Below are 12,488 nucleotides of genomic sequence, written 5' to 3' on the forward strand. Positions count from 1 at the left end.
AGGACCTTTTGTTGAAAAGACTATCTTTGCTCCATATATTGTCTTTGCTTCTTTGTCAAACATCAGTTGACAGTATTTATGTGGGTCTACCTTTGGGCTCTCTATTCTGTTCCTTTGATCCTATCCTTTCACCAATACCACACTGTCTTGATTACTGGTAGCTTTATCATAAGTCTTGAAGGCAGGTGGTGTCAGTCCTCCAACTGTTCTTCTCTTTCATTATTATGTTGTCGATCCTGGGTCTTCTGCCTCTCTATATAAACTTTAGAACCAGCTTAATATCCACAAAATAACTTGCTGAGATTTTGATTGGGATTATATGGAATCTACAATTAAGGTTGGGGAAAACTGACATCATAACAGTATTTAGCCTTCTTATCCATGAACATGGAATATTTCTCCATTTATTAAGTTCTTTGATTTCACTCATCAGAGTTTTGTAGATTTCCTCATATAGATCTTGCCCATATTTTATTAGTTTTATAGCTAAATATTTCATTTGGGGGATGCTAATGTAAAGGTTTTTTTTTTTAAGATTTTATTTATTTACTTGAAAGAGAGAAAGCATGAGTTGGGGGGGAGGGGCAGAGGGAGAGGGAGAAGCAGACTCCCTGCTCAGCAGGGAGGCTGATACAGGCTGGTTCCCAGGACCCTGAGATTATGACCTGAGATGAAGGTAGATGCTTAACTGACTGAGTCACCCAGACACTCTTGTAAATGTGTTTTTAATTTCAAATTCCACTTCTTCATTACTGGTATACAGAAAAGTTCTGACTTTTGTATATTAATCTTGTATCCTGCTATCTTACTATAAATGCTTAAGCTCTATGAAGTGTTTTTTGCTGTTGTTGTTTTTAAATTTTTCTACATAGGGGCAACTGGGTGGCTCAGTTGGTTAAGTGTCTGCCTTCAGCTGAGGTCATGATCCCAGCAGGGAGCCTGCTTCTCCCTCTCCCTGCCCGCCTCCCCCTCTGCCCCCCCACCTCCACTTGTGCTCTCTCTCGCTATCCCTCTCTCTCTCAAATAAATAAAATCTTTAAAAAAAGTTTTTTTCCTACATAGATAATTATGTCATCTGCTAAGAAGTTTATTTCTTTCTTCCTATTCTGTATACATCTTCTTTTCTTGGGTTACTGTGTTACTTAGGACTGATAGCACAATGATGAAAAGCAGTGGGTAAAAGACATCTTTGCCTTATTTCCAGCCGTAATGGAAAAGCTTTGAGTTTCTCACCATTAAGTATCATGTCAGCTGAAGGTGTTTTGTAGATATTCTTTATCAAGTTTTAGAAGTTTCCTTTCTATTCCTAGTTTGATGAGAGTTTTTACCATGAATAGATGCTGGATTTTGTCAAGTGCTTTTTCTGCATCTACCAATATGACCATATGATTTTTCCTCTATAGTCTGTTAATGTGATGAACTATATGAGCAGATTTTTCAATGTTCAACTAGCCTTGCTTACCTGGGATAAATCTCACTTGTTCCTGGTATATAATTATTTTTATACATTGTTGGATTTGATTTGCTAATATTTTATTAAATGTATTAAATATATTTGAATCACTGTTCATGGCAAATATTCTTTACTTGTAATATCTTTGTCTAGTTTGGTATTAGGGTATGCTGGCCTCATAAAATGAGTTAGGGAGTATTCCCTCTGTTCCTAGCTTCTGAAACAGATTGTAAAGAATATGTATAATTTATTGCTTTAAGGTTTCGTAGAATTCATCAGTGAATCCATTTGGGCCTGCTGCTTTCTCTTTTGGGAGGTTATTAATTATTCACTCAGCTTACTTAATAGATATAGGCATATTCAAATTGTCTATTTATTCCTCTGTGGGTTCCAGCAGATTATGTCTTTCAAGAAATTGATCCATTTCATCTAGGTTACCAAATTTGGGGGCAGAGAGTTATTCATAATATTCCTTTATTATCCTTTTATTATCCGTCAGATCTGCAGTGATGACTCCTATTTCTAATATCAATAATTTGTGTTTGTTCTCATTTTCTAGTTACTGTGGCTAAAGGTGTATTAATTTCATTGATCTCTTCAAAGAACTAAGCTCTGTTTTTGTTCATTTTCTCTATTGATTTCCTGTTTTCGATTTCACTGACTTTTGCAGTATGTTTATTATTTTTCTTCTTTAAATCTAATCTGCTTTTTTTTAGCTTCCTAAAGTGGAAGCTTAGATCTTAGATTAATTTTAGATCTTTCTTCTTTTCTAATTTATGCATTCATGCTGTAAATTTTCCTCTGAGCATTGCTTTTACTACATCTCACAAATTGGTAAGTTGTCTTTTCAATGAACTCAAGTATTTTTAAATTTCTCTTGATATTTCATTTTGAATCATGTTTCATTTAGAAGTATGTGGTTTAATCTCCAAGTATTTGGGGATTTTTACAGATATGTTTTACAGCTATTTTGTTTGCTACTGACTTCCAGTTTAATTTCACTTTAGCCTGAAAGCAGATGTTGCCTGATCTGTACTCTTTTAAATTTGTTAAGGTGTGTTTTAGCACCCAGAATGTGATTTATTTTGGTGAATGTTCCATGTGAACTTGAGAAGAGTATTTAGTCTGCTGTTGTTGGATGAAACAGTCTATAGACGTCAATTATATCTAGTTGAATGATGGTGCTGTTGAGTTCAACTATGTCCTTATTGATCTTCTGGGTACTGAACCTGCCATTTCTGATAGTGTTTTTAAAAACTTCCAAATATAATAGTGAATTCATCTATTTCTCCTTGTAGTTCTACCAGTTTTTGCCTCAAGTAGTTTGATGTTCTTTTGTTAGGTACATACACATTCAGGATTATTATATTTTCTTGGAGTACTGACCTTTTTTTCATTATGTAATTTCCCTCTTTATCCCTGGTAACTTTTGTTGCTCTGAAGTCTGTTCCACCAAAAATTAATACAGCAACTCCAGCTTTCTTTTGATTAGTGTTACCATGGTAGAACTTCCTCCATTAATTTACTTTTAATCTATATGTATTTTAACATTTAAAATGGGTGTCTTATAGACAATATATTGTTGGGTATTGCTTTTTGATCCACTCTGACCATCTGTATTTCAGTTAGTACATTCAAACCATTGACATGTGAGATCTTATTGACATAGTAGGATTAATATGTATGATATTTATTACTATTTGTTGTTCTCTTCTTTGTTCCTATTTTTGTCTTTCATACTTTTTCAGATATTTTGTGGCTTTGAGTATTTTATTATTCCCTTTTCTCTCGTTAGCATATCAATCGTACTTATTTTTTTTTAGTGTTGTCCTATAGTTCACAATATACATTACAACTAATCTAAGTCCACTTTCAAATAACATTATACCGCTTCACAGGTAGTGTAAATATCTTCTAATAACAGAATATTCCTAATTCCTCCCTCCTATACTTTGTATCATTGCTGTCATTCACTTCTCCTATAAATAGTACACATTACCATACATATAATCAAATGCAGAGGAGCTATTATTTTGAACTGTTATCTGTTTTATTAAGAATAAGAAAAATAAAAAGGTTACCTTCATTTATTCATTTGCTGATGTTCTTCCTTTTTTTTTTTTTAATGTAGATCAGAGTTTTTTACCTACATCAGTTTCCCTCTCTCTGAAGAGTTTCTTTTTACATTTCTTACAAGGCAGACCTACTGACAACCAATTCTCTCAGTTTTTGCTGTGTAGAAAAGTTTCTTCTTCACTTTTGAAGGATAATTTTTCAGAGTATATAATTTTATGCTGGCAGGTTTTTTTCTCTCAACATTTAAAAATATTTCACTCCATTCCCTTCTTGCTTACATGGTTTCTGAGATGTCAGATGTAATTTTTATTTTTGTTCCTCTAGAGGTGTTTTTTCCTCTGGCTTCTTCCAAAATGAATTTTCTTAATCTTTGATTTTCTAAAGTTTAAATATAATATGCCTTAGCATACTTTGAGGCTCCTGAATCTGTGATTTGGCTTCTGACATTAATTGAGGGGAATTAAGCTTCTGTTCCTTTCTTTTTTCCCTTCTGGTATCCCTTATATGTATATGTTATTCTTTCTATAGCTATCCCACTGTTCTTAGATATTTTTTTCTGTTTTTTCATTCTTTTTTTTTTCTCTTTGCTTTTTAGTTTTAGAAGTTTCTATTGACACACCCTCAAGCTCAGTGATTCTTTTCTCAGCCATGTCCAGTCTACTAATGAGTCCATCAAAGGTATTCATTTCTATTACAGTTTTGTTGTTGTTCTGTAGCATTTATTTTTTATTGTTAGAATTTCCATCTCTCTACTTACATTACCTGTCTATTCTTGCATATTATCTATCATGTCATAAAATTTCTTAGCATATTAATATAGTTTTAAAAAATTCTGTCACAACACAACATTCTTGCCTTATCTGACTCTGGTTTTGATGCTTGTTCAGTCTCTTCAAACAATGTTTTTGTTTTGAAAGGCAGACATGATGTACTTGAACTATGGTAAATAAGCCTTTAATGATTCAATGGTAAGCTGTGGGGAAGAGAAGCATTTTGTAGTCTATGATTATGTCTGCCTTTTGGTGACTCACCCCTGGACTATGAACTTCATTGCTTCTCAGTACACCTTCCTGCCCTTAGGTGGAACAGGATGGCTAGATGGGAGCTAGATTTGGTATTTCCCTTCTTCTGTATAGAAAGCTAGGGCCTGCCAAAGTTGTATATCTCCCTTCCCCTGTTAAATTAGGTTCTGATAAAACTCAGAAGTTACACTCCTATAAAATGATTTTTCCTGAGAAAACATCTCATTAAGAACAAAATGCTCTGGCATATTTAAACATGGTTCCTATTCCTTCCCCTTGTGGAAGCTGAAGAAGATTCTTCTCCAATATTCACTGTGAGGTCCTGGTAGAGTTCCTACAAGTAAAATTCACAGAAGTGTGGGAGTCCTCCTATGACTGGGTCCCCATGGTTTTTAACTCTCAGAGTTGTCCACACTGAGCCTCCAGCAATTTGTCAATTACAGCTCATATATCTCTGCCCTGGCACTGGTTCCTATGGAGAGATCTGCTCATGGATTTCTGCTATAGCAAGTTCTGTTTCCTTGTATCTGCCTGTCTGTTTCTCCAATATTTGGGTCAGTGGTTTGATCTATGATCTCATTTCTCTAAAAGATCTAAGAGGGGTGCCTGGGCTGCTCAGTTGGTTAAGTGATTTTTGGCTCAGGTCATGAGGGTCTCTGTGCTCAGTGGGGAGTATGCTTCTCTCCCTCTTCCTCTGCCCCTCCCCCCACTTGCGTGCACGCACGTGTGCGCGCACACACGCTCTCTCTCTCTCTCTCAATAAATAAATAAATCTTTTTAAAAAAAAGATCTAAGGAGAGTTGCTGATTTTTCAGTTTTCCTAGCTATTTGTTGTTAGGACAGTTGTTATGACTTCTAAGCTGCTTACATGCTGGCCTGGAAATCCTCAATCTCAATTAAGGTTTTTTGGGTTTTTTTTTTAATTTTTAATCTGGATATCCAGATATTACAACATCATTTGTTGAAAATATTTTCCTTTACCACTGGATTGCTTAAGTAACTTTGTTGAAAACCAAATCACCATACAAGTATGGATCTGTTTCTGAGATTCCTCTTCTATTCCATTGTCACTTTTTTTTTTTTTTTTGGTCTGTCCCATGCTGCCTTGATGATGCAGAATTACAGTAAATCTTTAAATCTTCTAATCTTCTTGAAATATTTTAGGTTTTTAGATTGCTATATATATTTTAGAATCATTTTTAGATTTTTACAAATTAAATCTGCCAAGACTATGATTAGGATTTCATTGAATTTACAGATTAAGTTTGAGATAACTAACATCTTAAAAATACCGAAACTTTCAATTTATAAATGGTATATCTCTGCATTTATTTAGGTCTTCTTAATTCCTCTCAAGAATGTTTTGTTGCTTTCAGTGTTTCAATGTTTACATCTTAAAATGTTTATTTCTTGTCCTATTCCATTGACTACTAGGACTTCCAACAATGTTAAATAAAAGTGGTGACAATAGGTATCTTTGCCTTGTTTCCAATATCTAGGGGAAAATATTCAATATTCTATCAATGTGTATGATATTAGCTATCTGTTTTTACATATATCATTTATCAGATTAAGGAAATCTTTTATTCTTTGCTGAGAATTTTTATCATAAATGGGTAAATTTTCTCAAATTTTTTCTTTGCATTTGAAATATTTTTCTCCCTTATTCTGTTAACACAGTGATTTATATATTTATTTTGAATATTAAAAAAGGGCATTGTTAAAGTAAACACTGCTTAGTTAAGATTTAATATGTTTGATTTACATTTATTTCAATTTTTTTTTAAAAAGGCATTTTAGGGGCACCTGGGTGGCTCAGTCAGTTAAGCATCTGCCTTCACCTCAGGTCATGATCCCAGGACCCTGGGATCGAGACCTGAGTCTGGCTCCCTCTCCCCATGCCTCTCCCCTCTGCTCATTCTCTCTCTCTCAAATAAATAAATAAAATCTTTTTTAAAAAGGCATTTTAAACCCTGTGTAGTCGACATGTAATGTTCTTTTTGTGTTAATATTTTATTATGCTAATATTTTGTTAGTTATTTGTCTACATTCCCAAGAAATATTGGTCAAAAAAAAGTTTCCTTTTTTTTGCAATATCTTAGACTATTAATCTCATAAAATAATTTGGGAGAAATTTGTCCTCTTTTTCATGACATGTTTAGTGTAACACTGGGGTTATTTCTTCATTAGTGTTGCTTAGAATTCATTCGTGAAATCATCTGAGCCTGCAGTTTACTTTGTGATAAAATTTTCTATAATAATTTGATTTACTTAAGAGATATACAGCTATTGTTCATGTGAGTTTGGGAGTCACTGAGCTCTGTAAACCTATAAATTTGTGTCTTTCAGAATTCTAGCCACTATTTCTTCTCCTTTTCCCCTTCGTTCTTCTTCTTTTTGTCATATTTTCTCCTTTCTCTCCTTTGGGATACCAATTACAATACGATGCTATAAGTCCCAGAATCTCTTTTTATGTTTTTAAAATCTTTTTCTCTATATACTTCAGATCATTACCATTGACCTAGTTCAGTTTCACTGATTCTTTCCTTTGGAATCTCCATTCTATTATGAAGTGACATTTTTAGTAAGGTTGTTGTGGTTTTCAGCTTCAGAATTTCTATTTGTTTCTTCTTTTGAATGTTTTGAATGTTTGAATGTTTTTTAATCTCTCTGCTTTGATTTCCCACCTTTTTAATCATTGTGAGTATATTTTCCTTTATCTTAATTAACCTCATTGAATAACAACTCTTTAGAGTCTTCCTATGCTAATTTCAACATTTGGGTTACCTAGAATTGGTATCTGATGATTGTCCTTTCTCCTGAGAAAGGGTCACATTTTCCTGATTCTTCTGGTAATAATGAAAGCAACCTTCACTGTTTAAAGAAGTTCCCTAGAGGAGACATGACCAAAATAGTTAGGGATGAAGTCTAGTTGATTCAAGAGTCAGACTGATATTAAAAATTGAGTCATCTTTCCACACAGATGAAAGAGAAAGCCAAGGATTTTTTTCCTCGGGATAAATTCCTAGAAATCACCTGATGAGTTAATTTGGGTTATATACTGGATATTATGAATGATATGTTGAGGATTCTGTTATATTCCTAACTGATTATTTGGATTCAAGTTGGATGCAAATTCTTTAGCAGCTCAAATCCCAGCTCAGTTATTTTATCTTTAGCTAGGGTCTATTCCACATATGAGAGTTATAGGGCTTAGCCAGATAATTATGTCAAGCTTATACAGAGAATTTGGGGCTCCCATTCTCTGGCCCTCCACTTTCCATAATTGCCCCTCACTCTCAATTCGTCAAGGTCATCATTCTGTATTCTGGTATTTCAGACCAAAAAGCCTGTGGTTTCCCATCAGAGTTTCAGTCATCCCACATGGTGCTCACTGTTGTCTGCTCCTCCCTTCATAGATTCAAACTCTGCTGCAGTTCCAGAGACTGCCTCTACCTATGACAATGGCTTCCTGAAGAAAAGAGGCATCTTCTTATTTATCAGTAAGATTGCCAGAAGCCTTCCCCTATGCCAGAACTATGTCATATGCCTATCCTAAATCCGATCACCAGCAAAGATAATGGTTTATTATGTTTGATTCAATGAGTTATTGAGGAGGAGGGTGGGTTCACCAAATAAATTAGAGATGGTCATAAAGGGAAAAGCTGGTGATAGCTCTTGGATAGGCAGCCGGTAGTGTCTGCTACATAAACCTCTGCATTACAAAATACCAGGAGAAATTTTTTGCATAGACTAACACAGGAATGATAAGCCCCAGTATTCTGCAATGTGGTGTTGCTAAAATTAATTACTAGGTAATTTTATGAAAATAGTATTGGGAAATTTATAAAGTAAAAATTGATTTATTTTTATCTAACTGCATAGCCACTTAAATGAGAGCGAGATTAGTGTTGGTTAAGAATTCAAGGTATGAACACTCTAAGTATGGATATACAAGGAAAAAGGACAACACTATAGCTGGGAAAGTATATGGAGTGATATATAATCATACTGAGAAAATATATGGATAAAAGGATATTAGACTAAGATTTTCTAAAAAAATCTATGGTAAGTTTTCTCAAAAAAAAAAAAAAGAAAGAAAGAAAGTAAAGAAAGTATATTAAAAACAAGAAATGCCTAGTAATAATGAAAGCAATCTTCTCTGTTTAAAGAAGTACCCTAGAGAAGACATGACCAAAATAGTTAGGGATGAAATCTAGTTAGTTCAAGAGAACAACTGATATTAAAAATTAAGTCATCTTTCCACACAGATGAAAGGGAAGGCCAAGGATTATTTCCTTGGGATAAATTCCTAGAAATCACCTGATGAAATAGTATATCATTGTTCTGCTCACTCATGCAATTTTTTGACAATTTCTTTTCAAAATTTCTTACTGACCCAGAACTTTCAACTGTTGATCATTCCAGTGTCTTTGGGGACTCTAAAATATTAAAAATATAAATAATCAAACAGAGGGCTCACCAGGGATGCCTCTGGTTACTCTTGATTTCTTATCTTGAATCAAATATCAGGCACCTAACTTCTAACCCCTTCCCATCCTAAAGTACCTAGATTTTTGCCAGTCTTTTTATAGTTAAGTTATATAAGATTTTTTTATATCTATTTAGTCAGAGTTCCCCCTTAATTCACATTTGCATTTACTCACTATATTTCTTACTCTATTACTATCTTTCTAAAAAAAAAAAACTGTTTTACATTGTTTTTGCTGCCAAAGATGGATATAGTGAGAAGAATAATGGGAAGGTGGGGTGCACAGCTTCTAAAGGTTCTGTCACTAATTAGGTGGATAATGTTGGGCAAGTAATTTTTCCTTCATGGACCACAGTTGCCTCGTGTGCAACGATGGGAAAAAATGAAAGAGAGCTTGGTATTAGATGGACATTTCTGTTCCATTATTCCATGATTCTAGAAAATAACTTGAGTGACAAGATCCCACTTCCAATGTTAAGTATCATCCATTTTTCTCTTGCCATGGTGCAGTACTGATAAAATAGATACTGGGTCTCATATGTTAAAAAATTTTTTTAAAGATTTTATTTATTTATTTGAGACAGAGAGAGAGGGAGAGCACAGAGGGAAAGTGAGAGGGAGAAGCAGACTCCCCGCTGAGCAGAGAGCCAGATGTGGGTGGGGCTCAATCCCAGGACCCTGAGATCATGACCTGAGCCGAAGGCAGATGCTTAACTGACTGAGGTACCCTATGTTAGAGAATTTTAAAGCCAAAAGTTATTTATCCCTTTTCCTAAATGTTAGCCCTAGACCTCACAACTGTTTGTGTCAGAATCAGAAATATAATCTAGATATTCTAACTTCCAGGTCTCTTGCACGTCCCTCTTTTTTCACCTGAAAATGTAATAATTACACACTATGAGAGCCTGACAAATATTCTGAATTGTTCTTTCCTCCCTATGTGAACACTGTAGATGATACTATCAGTGAGATAATTAAAACACAGGTTATCAAACATTTGTCATTCTACATCTTATTTGTATCTGGACGGACTCAACATCCAACAGTATGAAAGTCTTGAAAGTAAACGCTGAGAATTTGTATATTTTCCTATAAGAAACAGCTCCAGGAAATACACCTTTGTCAGAAAATAAACTCAGAATAACATTCAACAGCACATAGCATACACATCTGCTAAGGCAAAAACTGATTTGAGTTTCAAAATATTGCTCAATTTAAAGCACATTACCTTTCCTTTCTATATACTTTAAGACCTTTTTAAATGAAAAATCACTAAAAAATCTACTGGTTAAAGATTACCTCCCTCCCAAACAAAAACATGTTACTTTTTATTAACTTTAATAGTCTCCAACATTGTGATGAAATTAAAACATTATCAGAAAATAGTGATGATTTATGTAAGGGGTCTTAAATGGTGTCTCTTCTGCAAACTGTGTAACAGGGGGAAAACAACTCCGTCTGTCCTGCTCCTGTCTAATCTTCCAGCCCCCTCCACAGGAACCTCACACACTCTTAGAATGGAGCACAGTGCCTCACCCACTTCTCTCCACCAAAGAGGAAAGTTCCTGGGCTCGGCTCTCAGTCTTACAGTTGCTTTGATGAAAGGGATCTAGATGGAAGCCCCTCCATCTGTACATCACCCTCCCTCTCTCTACTGTGCCCCTGTAGGGAATGGCCTCTGTGACAAAATATCTCACCTTAACCTCATCCCTTCTCAACTGTAATTTACATACAGCTCCTATTCTTCCCTGATGGGAGTTGAGGGATACATAGCTTTCTCTTTATCTTCCACCAACATAACGTCAACCACAAATTTCCAATTTTCCCTAATAGTCACTTAGTGGGGTGGCTTTGAAAAATTCACTTGGTAATAAAGACAAGTCAAATAGGAAGGAGAAAAAAAAAGATTCCCTCCAAATGACAGAAGCAAATATTTTTAAGACAAAAAAAATATGTAAATGAAACTGGCTCCCAAAACTTTACACAATTAATTTCTTCCTAAAACATTTGTCTGCGGTCATGGGGATACAGCCTTGTGTATTTTTCAGTAGGCCTAAAAGGGTAATGTTTATCAATAAAATGTTCCTAAGGACTAAAACTAATTATACTTTATATTGCTAAATCTGGAAGTTGCTTTATTTAAAAAAAAAATCTGAGGTTTCTATCTTTACCAAATATGTGGCTTCCTTGCTGTCTGTATTTCATTTCCCTTGCTTATTTACCAAAAGATAAACTAGTCACATTTTCCCCCTGGCTTTGCTTAGTTACAATTTTTTTAACCTCACAGACTTTATTTTATTTTGGACTTTGAGAATGGGCGATCCTGTCCTTAGGTTTTACTGTGTTTGTTCTAATTTAAAATTTTACCCAATTTAAAAATGCATTAGCAGAAATTCAACTGACAAATTCAAAATACAAAAACAGAGTTGCAAATGGCAGCAGAGTTTGTTCCCCAAATTCTAACTCTTAAGCAATGAGTAAATAGGGAATTTGTTTCTGTTGACACCCCCTTTGTTCTCTAAAAACTGATTTGGCATCATCCCCCAGGTCTTTAGTGCGCACTTTGGGATCTGGTGTAAAGAACCAAAGCCAGTCGAACCTAAGGAAGCTCTGAATGCTCACTGGGAGCGTCCTCAAGTAGCTCAAAAGGTTTTTTTCTCCACTCATTATAGAAACTAGGAGCAGCCATCCAGCCCTAGGTTTCTATGCAAAATAACCAAATCACATTTGATCTTTGCGCAAATCTAGCTGAGGACTCAGGTCTCTGCCCCAGGCGAAAGTAGGGGAAGAGTAACTTGACACATAGAGCACAGTCCCCCAGTTAGGGGAAAAGGCTCTCTTTACTGCTCCTGTAGTACGATCACAATCAAAGGGAAGAGGCAGTTGTGCAGAACAAGTGTCTGCATTCAGGAAAGGAATAAAGAAACAGTGGATATGTTTTTGAGTACGTTTTCAAAACCCAGAACTTTCTAGAAGAATAAAATCAGGCACCTGAAAGAGAAAAATACAAAAACATCAGTGTAAAGAGCCACTGTCCTTGCTCCTTAGATCCTTCCAACACAGATATCCCCAAACTTTGACACTGGCATCTCTGAAGTTCAAAGGACTCCACCTGGGTACCTACCCCCGCACTCTTCTATTCATAGGGTGGTGGCTGAAGAGGAGTCCTGGGCTCTGCCTCTTGAACAGGTTACTTCACTTTCTTGGACTTCAATACCTACATCTAAGGTCAATACTCCTCTCTGTGTCCCTCTCTTATTTGTCAATGACAGAGGACTCACACGTCTACTCTCGTAGCACTTAAGTTTCTTTGATAAATCAAGTATTCAAAGTTGCCTCCCAATTACAATGGCCTACCTTCTCTGCGGCACTAAGCAATTCTTTTACTGGGGTTATTTCTGTCAATCTAGAAGCTGACCTCTAAAACAGAGAGAATCCAGCACCA

The sequence above is a fragment of the Ursus maritimus genome, unplaced genomic scaffold (assembly GCF_017311325.1).
Source record: "Ursus maritimus isolate PB19 unplaced genomic scaffold, ASM1731132v1 scaffold_15, whole genome shotgun sequence".
Lineage (NCBI taxonomy): Eukaryota > Metazoa > Chordata > Mammalia > Carnivora > Ursidae > Ursus > Ursus maritimus.